Source organism: Elephantulus edwardii, unplaced genomic scaffold (genome assembly GCF_000299155.1).
Source record: "Elephantulus edwardii isolate Elephantulus edwardi_28Jun2011 unplaced genomic scaffold, EleEdw1.0 scaffold00135, whole genome shotgun sequence".
NCBI lineage: Eukaryota > Metazoa > Chordata > Mammalia > Macroscelidea > Macroscelididae > Elephantulus > Elephantulus edwardii.
The window spans coordinates 200,560-212,009 of NW_006399885.1; positions in this window are offsets into that span (position 1 = coordinate 200,560).

Consider the following 11,450-nt stretch of genomic DNA (forward strand, 5'->3'; position numbering starts at 1 on the left):
CTCTCTCCTCTCTTCTCTCTCTCTCTCCCTACGGCTGTTGATGATTTGCAACACCCTATCTTAACCTGCAGTTTAAGTAGCTGGAGACCAGAGGGGGCTAAGGTAATGGCTAAAAAGGCAACTTTAAGCTAACATGGAACTATCTAGCCAGTAAGTCTGGTTTTCTAAACACATTTTTCAGTTTTGTTTCACATTTTTCTCCCACTCTACTCTCATTCACTCATCCATTGCTATCGAATCAGAACCAATCCATAACTTATCCTCAGTTGCATTTCCAAGGCTGTAAATGACAAAGGAGAAGATTGTTCATCATTCTTTTAAAGAGCTTCTGGTAGGTTTGAACCACTAGGGAAGTGCCAAATTTAGATTAGTAGCTTAACTCCTTATGGAACAGGCCACAAGAGCTCTCACACTCTTCAGGCCCTATTAAAGTAATCCCTTTCAGAACAGTGGATAGTGATATCCAGGGACCCTCTAGCTCTGATCACAAGGTCATGGAGCCAAAGGTTCATATGGTCCTTTTGTCCTTTGGATCAGTTGTGCATTTGATTTGCCTCACTCTTCTCTCCTCTGCTCTTGACAAACAAAGACTAAGGGTTGCACCTGAGATGGCTGCTCAAAAGCCTTTAAGACCCTAGTTATTATTCCAACAGAATGTGGAAATTATCCAATATCACGCACAAGTGAAATCTTGCTTAAGATTGTGCGAAAGTGGCTAAAACAATACAACACCAGAGAACTTCTCAAAATTCGTGATGGATTTAGAAGAGGCTGTGGCACTAGAATATCACTGCTGATGTCAGATTGATCTTGGCTGAAAGCAGAGAAAACCAGAAAGACCTCTATTTGTGTTTTATTGACTATACAAAGGTATTTGACTGTGTGGATCATAACAAACTATGAATAACATAGACAAGAACAGGAATCCCAGGACACTTAATTGTACTGATGTGAAATCTATACCTAGAACAAGAAGCTGTTGTCCATAAACAGCAAGAATTTGCATAGTTTCAAATCAAGAAAAGTGTGTTTCAAGACTGCATATTATTCATATCTTGTCAGTTTGTATGCTGAGCAAATAAATAAGCTAGACTTCATAAAGAAGAATATGGCATTAGATCAGAGGAAGATTCATCAACAACTTGTGTTATGCAGATGACACAACCTTGCTTGCTGAAAATGAGGAAGACTTGAAATTCTTGCGGCAGAAGAGCAAAGACTACAACCTTCAATATGGATTACATCTCAACATCAATAAATAAAAAAATCTTCACCGCTAGGTCAACAGACAACATAATGATAGATGGAGGAAAGATTCGAGTTGCTAATGATTTCACCTTACTTGGATCTACAATAAGCACTCTAGGTACTAGCTGTCAGGAAATCAAAATATATGTTGTGTTGGGGAAATCTACTTTATATAGGACCTCTCCAAAGTGCTATCCAGCAATGATGTTAGTTTAAAGACTAAGATGCACTTGATTCAAGCAATGTTTTTTTCCAGTCACTTGATATGAATGTGACAGACCATGACTAAGGGTGACAGAAGAATCTATGCCTTTGAGTTATGGTATTGGAGAATACTGACTTTCCCACGGACTACCAAAAGAAAAAACAAGTATATCTTGAGAAAAGTACAGAATGTTCCTTAGCGGCAAGGAAGGTAAAACAGGCTCATATTCATTGGGCATGTTGATAGGAGAGGTGAGTTCGTGGAAAAAGACATCATGTCTGGAAACATGAAGTGTCAGGAAAGGAAAGGAAAACCCTTGAAGAGTTAGATTGACACACTGAGCTCAGCAATGGGCTCAGGTAGATTAGAAATGATGAAGATGGCACAGGATAGGGCAGGGTTCAAGTCCTTTGTTCATAGGGTCACTATGAGTCATAGCAACTCAATGGCATCCAGCAATAACAACAACAACAGTCATTACTCACCAAAGAGGATCATCAGATACCAACACGAGCATTGTCCCAGCCTTGGGTGAGAATTACTAAGTCACTGTCCTAATTTGAATGATGTTTGCAAAAATCCAAAATGGCTTTACTCCTTGTTCTTTTCTCCTTGTTCACGGTTTTATTTTAGTTTTCCTTCAAGTCAGTACCTGACCCAATTATTTATCCTTTCCTTTGAAGCGCATCACTCATTTCTTTTTCATTTTGTTTCCTCTTTGTTGTTGAAGGTCTAGATGATTTTCGAGGGACCATTCCTTGGAGAGGGACATCATGCTTGGGAGGGTAGAGGGACAGCTCAGAAGAGGAAGATCCTCAATGAGATGGATGACTGGGGTAATGGGCATAAGTGTATGAGAGACAATAGATTGGAACAGCCTAGAGCAGGGTTTAAGGATGTTGTGCATAGGGTCGCTATGAGTTGCAGGCAACTCGATGGCACATAAGAACATCAGTCCACCATTTTGCCAAAAGTCATTATTTGATTTCTTAACTCCTGTTTCCATGCGTTTTTATTGTGGACCCAATTAAAAGGAAACCCTTGACAACTTCAATCTTTTCTATATTTTTCATGATGTTGTTTATTGGTCAAATTTTGAGGATTTTTTGTTTTGTTTTGTTTTAAATTTTATTGGGAAAAACATAATGGGGGTACAAGGAGGTGAGGGTTGGGGGCAGAAAGGTGAGGATGGGCAGGGATGCAGTTGCAGAGCTGCACAATTTGGTGCTGGGGGGAACAGGTGAAGGAAATTAAAAGGATCCAGTGGGGCCCAGATGCTACAGGGGAATAGTAAGCATTTTCCAATGGCAATTAAACCAACTGTCTCATTGATTTGGGAACTGGATGCAGACTCTCTGGCTTCTTCATGCTGAACAGGGGCATTGATGTGAAGGGGGAGAGGGAGGACACTTTATCACCTTACTGGTGGTCTTGGGTTAAAGCTGCTTGCCTTCTTGTTCTGTTAGAGATATTTTCCTGTCCTTTGCTCCCCTCTGGACTGCAAAGTGTTTTCCCAGGTGGTCCAGTGGGGATGGCTGGTTGAACTCAGAGGCTCCATCCCACTTTGCTTCCTTAGCTGGCAGTTGTATTTCCTTTTTGTCATTGGCACTGGGTTCAGGGTAAGGTCTGGAGTAAAACTCAGTGTTAGGAAAGGGAGCAAACCTAGAGAGAACAAACTTGTGAGTTACAAATAGAAGGGCTCTGGGGGTGTTGCTTTCAGGTTTACTGGAGGAGAAGGTGGTAGAAAGTAGCCTAGATAACATTCTCTGGATACCCTGGGCATTTTTTTTTTTGTTTTCCCCATCCAAGGGTCAGATGGCACTGTCTGGGGACTGAGGAGCTCACCCTGAGGGCCGTGATGGCTTGCCTGAAGCCGAGGGCCGAAGACAGCCCACCCCGGGCAGAGTGCCGTGACGGCTCGTCGTGGCCCAGGGGCCGAAGACAGCCCATCCCGAGCAGGGCAACACCCCCCAGGGGCTGGATGAACACTCCCCCTCCAATTGCCCCCACCCCAGTGTGGTCCCCTCGCCTGACTGAGGATTATGTGGCCAAGGACAGCATCTCCGATTCCAGCACCGCCACTTTTACCCCATCCCCCATAAATGGTCAAACTATAATGTGAAGTAGGTGTCACTGCCCTCCCCCTTTATAAATGGCAAAGGGAACCTGAGAGTTGTGAACAGACTCCCCCCAGGTCTGAACAGCTTTTGGGAGAAGCATTAAACAGATCAATATATGTGGTGCATTTAGGATGTTGGTCCTCTTGGACATGCTGCCACTGTTAAGTGTCATCAAGTAGACAACTCACAGTGACCTTCAAAAATCCATTGTATGGGTGATCATCTTCTCTGGCCTGTCCAAGGAAACCCAAACCTGCAGGCAGCAGGGCGCACATCCCATCTACCACGCAGGGCTGGCAGGCCCACACGTCATCTCCCGCGCTGGCAGCAGGTGGCCGCCTACTTCCCCTGCCGCCGCCATCTTGACTCCAAGAATTCTCCCCAGAACAAGTCCACTTTGCGGCAGTCTGGCGGCTCCACTGCACCAGTCTTGGGGAGGCCCAGTGCCTACCATCCATCCTGGGCGAGGGAATCCATAGGTTCCGACTGTGGGAGCTTCATGGAGCTGTGGAAGCTGTGTGGTGCAGTGCAGGCTCTGCGGGAGCGGGTTGGGAGCTGTGAGACTCACCCATTCCTCCTTGGGAATCCTTGAATTCCTGTTGTTGAGCCTCGATCTTCACTGAAGACCAGTCATCAATTGTTTAACTGTTCAATTATCAATAAACAGAGGTCTGTAGAAGGCCATAGTGGCCCTGCTCCAAGTGGTTTGCTGTTCCCACAGCTCACCACATTGTCTCTGCCTCTGCAGCCATCTTGGATCGCTGGGGTTTTTTTGTTTGGGTTTTTTTTTTTGGTGGTTTGGGGTTTTTTTTATATTGAAGAAGCATTACATCTGAATATTATAATCTTTGATCTTTATCTCTTTCAGTAAGCAAGGCGTGTCACCTGAATATTACAGGTTGTTATGATTCTTTCTCCATTTTTTAATGCTCTTTTTAGTCTTTAAAAATTTTATTCTTTTTTAAGTGTGTATCTGACATACTTTGGAGATGTTGCAAGGAGGAACAGGTCCTTGGAGAGGGACATCATGCTTGGGAGGGTGGAGGTATGGTGCAAGAGGGGAAGACCCTCTATGAGATGGATTGATTCAGTGACTGGGGTAATCGGGATGGGTGTGTCAGAGGCAGTGCGATTGGCACAGGATAGAGCAGGGTTTAGGGCTCTTGTACATAGGGTCGCTATGAGTCGCAAGCGACTCAACGGCACATAACAACAACAACAGCTGTCAAATCAGATCTGACTGGTACAGGAAGGGATTACTCCTCTTTCTCCAGCAGAGATTCTGGTGGATTCGAACTGCGTACCTCGGGGATTGCAGAGCATCTTCTTGCCACTAGGCCACCAGAGCTCCCTTCTTTCTCTATTTTGATGCTATGTTCTTCATCATACAACCAGCTTCTCAGATTGCTTTCTGAGGAGTAAGTTGCATCCCTAATGCACTCCTTTCCTAATTTTCAGCCATGCAGCATCTCCTTGATCTGTTTGAATGACTGCCTCTTCATCTGTATACACATCCCACTAATGTACAATTAAATGTGCTAAATGTCCTATTTTTTGTAATATTGCCTATAATTTGTTATGATCCACACAACTTTCTATAGGCAGTAAAACACAAATGTCTATCTATATCTTAATATGCATGTATGTTTATTTACCTGCGTTATGCAAATAATACAACCTTGCTTGCTGAAAGTGAGGAGGACTTGAAGCACCTGTTTTAGAAGATCAAGGAATGCAGCCTTCAGTATGGATTGTGTCTCAATATCAAGAAAACAAAGACTCTTACCACTGGACCAATAGCCAGTGTTATAATGGATGGAGAGGAGTATGAAACTGTCAACAGCTTCATCTTGTTTGAATCCACAATTAATACCCTTGGCACGAGCAGTCAGGAAATAAGGAGTCACATTGCACTGAGAAAATCTGCAGTTAGGGACCTTTCCAGATCGTTGAGGAGTAGTGATGTCAGTTTGAGGACTAAGATGTGTCTCATTCAGGCAACGGTCTTTTCCAATTACTAGCTATGCATATGAGACCTGGACAATGAATAAGGATGACAGAAGAAGAATTGACGTCTTTGAGCTCTGGTGTTGGATAAGAACATGAACATCCCAAGGAAGGCAGAGAGAGCAAAGAGATATGTCTTAGAGAGGGTGCAGCTAGAGTGCTCTTTGGAGGCATGTTGCTAGGAGGTGCTATTCCTTTGAGAGGGCCATGATGCTGGTAGGGTGAAGGGTTGGTGAAGGAGAGGAAGAACCTCAACCAGGTGAATTGACAAGGTAACTGCTGCAATGGGCTCTCGTGTGTCAGGAAGTGTGAGGATGGCGCAGGACAGGACTAGGATCAGATCTTTTATTCATAGGGTTGCTATGAGTACTTGACTCAATGGCACCTAAGAATAACAACAAAAAAAAGTTTCTTTTATTGATAGGAGATCTTTGCTAGCCTAGTCTGTAGAGACTTGGTTATACTGTAACCCAAAGCCGAGCCTCTGCAGGGGTTCAAACCCATTAGAAGATCTAAGAAAGAAGGGCAATGTTCTCCCATGTGATTCATAATCCGAGAAACTCGATGAAGGGTCAGCTATGAGTCAGTTCCAACTCATCAGCCATAAGTTGCACTCTTGGTTTTCTATGTGGACCTCAGCATATTTCTAAATGTGTAAGTATAACCAATTATTTGTATCTGTATTAGATAGGCAAATGATTCTCACCACACCACTGGGCCAATTGGCAGCACCATGATTGATGGAGAGGAAGATTGTTAACAATTTAAACTTACTCAGTTTCACTATCAACACCCTTGGCATTGTTGTTGTTGTTGTGTACCGATCCATAGCTGACCCTCCCATTAGTTTTTCTGAAGCAGTTAATTGCATGGGAGGAGAGTGGCCATCCTTCTCCCGCAGAGCAGCTGGTAGGATTCGAACTACATGCCTTCTGGATTGTAGCGCAGCTTCTTGCCAGTAGGCTACCAGAACTGACTTGGCAAAATGATACATGTCAAATAGTAGACAAATGATAGATGTCATTTACAGCGATTAAATTTACACATTAGAACCGTTATAAAATAGAGAGTTCAAATTGTTTCAGTTTAATGGTTAGAATTTGTTTCTTTTCTGAAAATCTAATTCCCAGAGCAGCTCCCAGAACAATACAGATTAATAAGCATACAGGTGAGGGACAAAAGAGCAGAAATGGGGGGGGTCAGGGCAACTCCCCCAGAGGGGGCAGCTTAGGGTGAAACCAAGTGGAAAGAATGCATTGCTCTCAATCGCTAAGCCTCAGCACTTCCTTTTTCTCCCAGGAGGGACTTCCCTTTGGTGACCTTTGTCTCCCAGGCCATTTCTGCCCTGCTGGCACCAAGGACCCGAGGCAGAGGCCCTGTCCAGCAGGCACTTGGAATGAGAAGAGGGGAGCCACAGACCTGAGCTGGTGCCTGCCCTGCCCTCCTGGGCTTTTCTGCGCTACAGCAGGCCAGGCTGCACCTACAGGCCCCTGTGCACCAGGTGAGGAGGCCCTGTGTCTTCATAAGGGGCTAAGAGGAAAGACAATAAGCCGAGCGTGACCAGGGTTTGTCACTTCTGCACTGGCCCTGGACGTTCAGCTCTTGAGAGGTAGGCCAGTAGCGAGCTCTAGGGCTTTGTGCCCAGTCCATGTAGATAGGCAGTCAATGAGGACGGGTGGATGGGAGTGGAAAGCGAGGGAGCTTCTGGATGTGTGTGCCATGTGCTTCAGCACTATCCATGGACTACAGTCCATTCAAGTTACCTTGGGTACACACTTCCATTCACACAACACTGCTCCATCTGAGACCTGGACATTGACAGGTCTCTGCAGAAGGGTTGAGTCCCTGGAGAACTCCAGGATAAGGGGCCCTGCACCGAAGAACTTCTGAGCCTTAGGGGATGTGAGGGACTTGGGAGAGTGCAGCCCTCCACCTCCTCACACACCTCACCTCTCCTTCACCAAATGATAGGCACGTGCTTAAACATGCAGATTAAAGGGCACCCATGTCATTCCCTCATCTGGGACTCAGCCCTTCAGTATTTTCATGTGTAAGAGAGAAAGCAGCCCACTTTCAGCCCCCACAAAGCAGGAGACAAATCCCAGCACTTTATCTACTCCTAGGGTTCTACTGCACAGGGGGTGTACAGACACCGAGACCTGTCCCTGGCCTGGGGGGAAGCCTCTGTCCTGAGGGTCATGCCTATGCTGAAGGGGAGCAAAGCAACAGCTCAGGTACTGAGGTGGGACAGGGCTGGGTGAGGTGAGGCTGATGGATGACCAAGGTCATTTGCTTTCCAGTCCAAGAGCACCACCTTCCTTGTCCTGCTGGGTCTCACTGCCCATGTGGCCAGGCAAGAGACTGTCCTCCTGGCTCTTCTTGCCCCCTGGGGACTGACAGCCTGCCGCTGCCCTGTCCTCAGGGAGCATTCTCTACCCTTCCAGCCCTAAGTAGGGTCCAGAGTCGCCAACCAGGTGAGAACTCAAGGGACAGGTGGATGATGAGGAAAGTTGAAGCTGTGTTTTGCTGGCAGCTTTTGGTGCTGTTACCCCTGGTTCAGTCTTTAACCCCTTATTTTGGACTGTGGAGGGTGGGGTGGGGACACTGGTGAGCTCTGGATAGGCAAGAGGCCCCATTCAGTCTTCTGTGATGGGGCTCACTGCTGACAACCCCAACAGGAGCTTCGGTCCCTAGCCCTGATGGAGTCACCAGTATGCCGTCAGGGGGTCCCTGCCCTCCCGGCCACTTCTGTCCAATGGGCACTGGAGTGCCCCTCCCCTGCCCTGTGGGTACCTTCTCAGACAGGTGGGTGTCATTGTTCCCTGACCTATGGGGGTTCACCCTGCTCTGTCTCCCTTAGGATTCCAAAGAGCAAATGACCACCTTTTGGTCCTGCAAAAGATCATCTGATGAAGGACATCCCACAGTGGGACAGTTCAGGGCCTTCTAGAGCAGTCCACCCGGCTGGGTAGGACATGAGAGAGAGCTGACCAGACAAGGGAGGGCAATAGGGCTGCAGGAGTCGTTAAGAACAGAGCAAGTCTGCGTGGCTCTCATTTAAAACAAGCAGCCATTCTATGCATACCTCAAAGGACCACTCCACCCTCAGATACGGGGACCAACTACAGTGCCAGTAACTGAAAGGCTCTGGAATGATCAGACTATAACCAGAAGTTCCCAGGGTCCGGTGGTCTTCAACAGCCCAAGTTTAAATTGGGCATTGAGACGGATGATGGAAAATGCACCCTCCCTTCCAGAGAGCGCATGCCTGCCACGCTTTCTTTAGGCTGCACACTGTACACAGGAGAAATCTCAGGGGGCCCTGGATGGGGGGGTGTCTCTACCAGGATGTGCCACCATTTCTTCCTGACCCCATGGAGCCACCTTCTTGTTTCCTTGGGGCTCCTCCCTGGCCCGTCTCCCCAGGTCTCTCTTTGTCTCCCCAGGATGTTTCTTTCCATGATCTCTGAGTGCCTGGCCTGCCCTTCTGGTCATTTCTGCGGGGCCTCTGGCCTCACTGCCCCCTCAGGGCCCTGCTCCCCTGGCTACTTCTGTCTGCAGAGAGTCTCCTCGCCAACTCCGACAGGTAAGGGGCCTCTCAGGATGGGAGTGGAGCCTGGACCATTATCTGTCCACTCTAGTGACCTAGACCTTCACTTACAAGGGTACACGTTGCCCTTCCACCTCTAGAGGATATGTGGGCAGAAGGGAGTCCAGATTTGACTGAAACACAGAGGCAACTGGGCCCAGGGTCAGAGACTCTAAAATGTGTTCTCCTGAGGTTCCCGTTGTTCTGAATGCATTCGAGGGAAGAGTCCAGCTCCTGGATAGGAGGCTACATTCTTGGGAGTCAGGGGTGGGGTGCCACAGAGTAGTAACCTCGTTCCAGTGCGGACTCTGAGGAGAGTGTGGGAGTGTCCAGAGCTTAGACAGGACAATGAGCCAAGGCAGAGCTGAGTCCCTTGTTAGTGAAAGTTAATGCAAGGTTGAGCACGGTATTCTCGACATTTATTTAAAGAATAAATTAGAATAAATTCTCTCCATGCATCCTTGGAGAGGGACATCATGCTTGGGAGGGTGGAGGGACAGCGCAAGAAAGGAAGACTCTAGAGCTGGATCGATTCAGTGATGGGATAATGGGGATGGGTGTGTCAGAGACAATAAGGTTGGCACAGGTTAGAGCAGAGTTTAGAGCTGTTGTACACAGGGTCACTATGAATCCCAGGCGACTCGAGGGCATATAACAACAACAATCCTAAACAGCACTGCAGGGAAGTCAGAACAGGTGGATCAGGCCAGAGTCTGTGGTTCACTGTCTCAGGGTTTCACCCTCATGAAACCAGGGATAGCTTCCTGCCCTTTTTACTAAGTGAGAGTCTTCTGAGGCACAGATAAAGCAGCACATGCAGAAAGCATGTGGGTTTTTATCTGAAGAGTGCGGTGTAAGGGACAGGAGCATTTCTTTCTACCATCTTTGACCTTGGCTAGCAGCTCTCTTGAGGCAGCCCTGACTGAGCTCTGGTCTCAGGGGACCCTGCTGTGCTGAGCCTGCATCTCATTCACCTTCCTCCATCCCTCAGGTGCCTGGGAGCAGGGTGGCCCTTGTCCTCTCGGCCACTTCTGCCCTGGCGGGACCAGTCTCCCCCAGCCCTGTCCAGCCGGCTTCTATAGCAACCTGATCGGTCAAGCCTCATGCTTTCCCTGCCCTGCCAGCTACTACTGCCCAGAGAACTCCACTTCCTACAGAGGGAACCCCTGCCCCGCTGGATTCTACTGTCCGCGAGGTGAGTGCTGGGCTGGTGGAGGGCTTGGCCAAAGATGCTTAGTGATACCCTGAAACCAGAGCACCCAGCTATGTCCTCTGCTCCTTGGACTTCCCTGCAGCCCCAGTAAGGCACTTTGGCACTCAGCCCAGGAAGCTGGCCACTAGCTCCAACTTTAAAATGCATCAGTGTCATCTTCTGTTTCATTACATTGCCCAGACCAACTAACAGTTGGGAGTTGTCTTACCAAACAAAATACCACAGGGTTAGAGCTCCCCTTCTCTCAGTCCTGGTGCCACAGCCTCTTCTAAATCCAGCTTGACTGTCTGGCAGTTTAATGTCTCTGTCTAGAACAGTAGTTCTGGCCATTTAAAAATTCTCTTCAGGAATATTTTGGTTGCATGTGATATTAATCATATTGTCCAATAATTTCCACATTTTGTTGGATCACCTTTCTTGGGAATAGGAACAAATATGGACCTCTTCCGGTAGTTGGCTAGGCAGCTGTACTCCAAATTTCCTGTCATAGACTGGGGAGCACATCTGGGCTGCATCTGTCATTTGAAACCTTTCAGTTGGTTTCCCATCAATTCCTGGGCTCTTGTTTTTTGCAAATGTCTTTAGTGCAGCTGGACCTTCATTACCATTGGCTCCCGATCATATGCTATTTCTGGAACTATTTTGGTGTCATCAAATTCTTTTTGATACATTGACTCTTTTTTCCTTCCGTCTTCTTTGGATGTTTCCTGAATCATTCAAGAATTCACCCAGAGCATCCCTAAGTATTGAAACTCAAGGCTTGAATTTGTTTTCTGGTCTTTCAGCTTGAGGAATGCTGAGCGAGCTCTTCCCTTTTTATTCTCCAATTCTAGATCTCTGGACGTTCTGTGGTAGTGGTATGTCTTGTCTTTATGAGTCTCTTTTATTCAGCTATTCAGCTCTGTTATTTCAGCATCTCTTCCCTTTGTTTTGGCTTCTTCACACTCTAGTATCATTTTTAGGTTTCTTTTTTTATTAAATTTTATTAGTTTTAATGAACATTTACAGAGATTTTGGGTTTTCATTCATTCATTGTTGCACTGTTTTCTCCACCCTCATCCCCAGTTC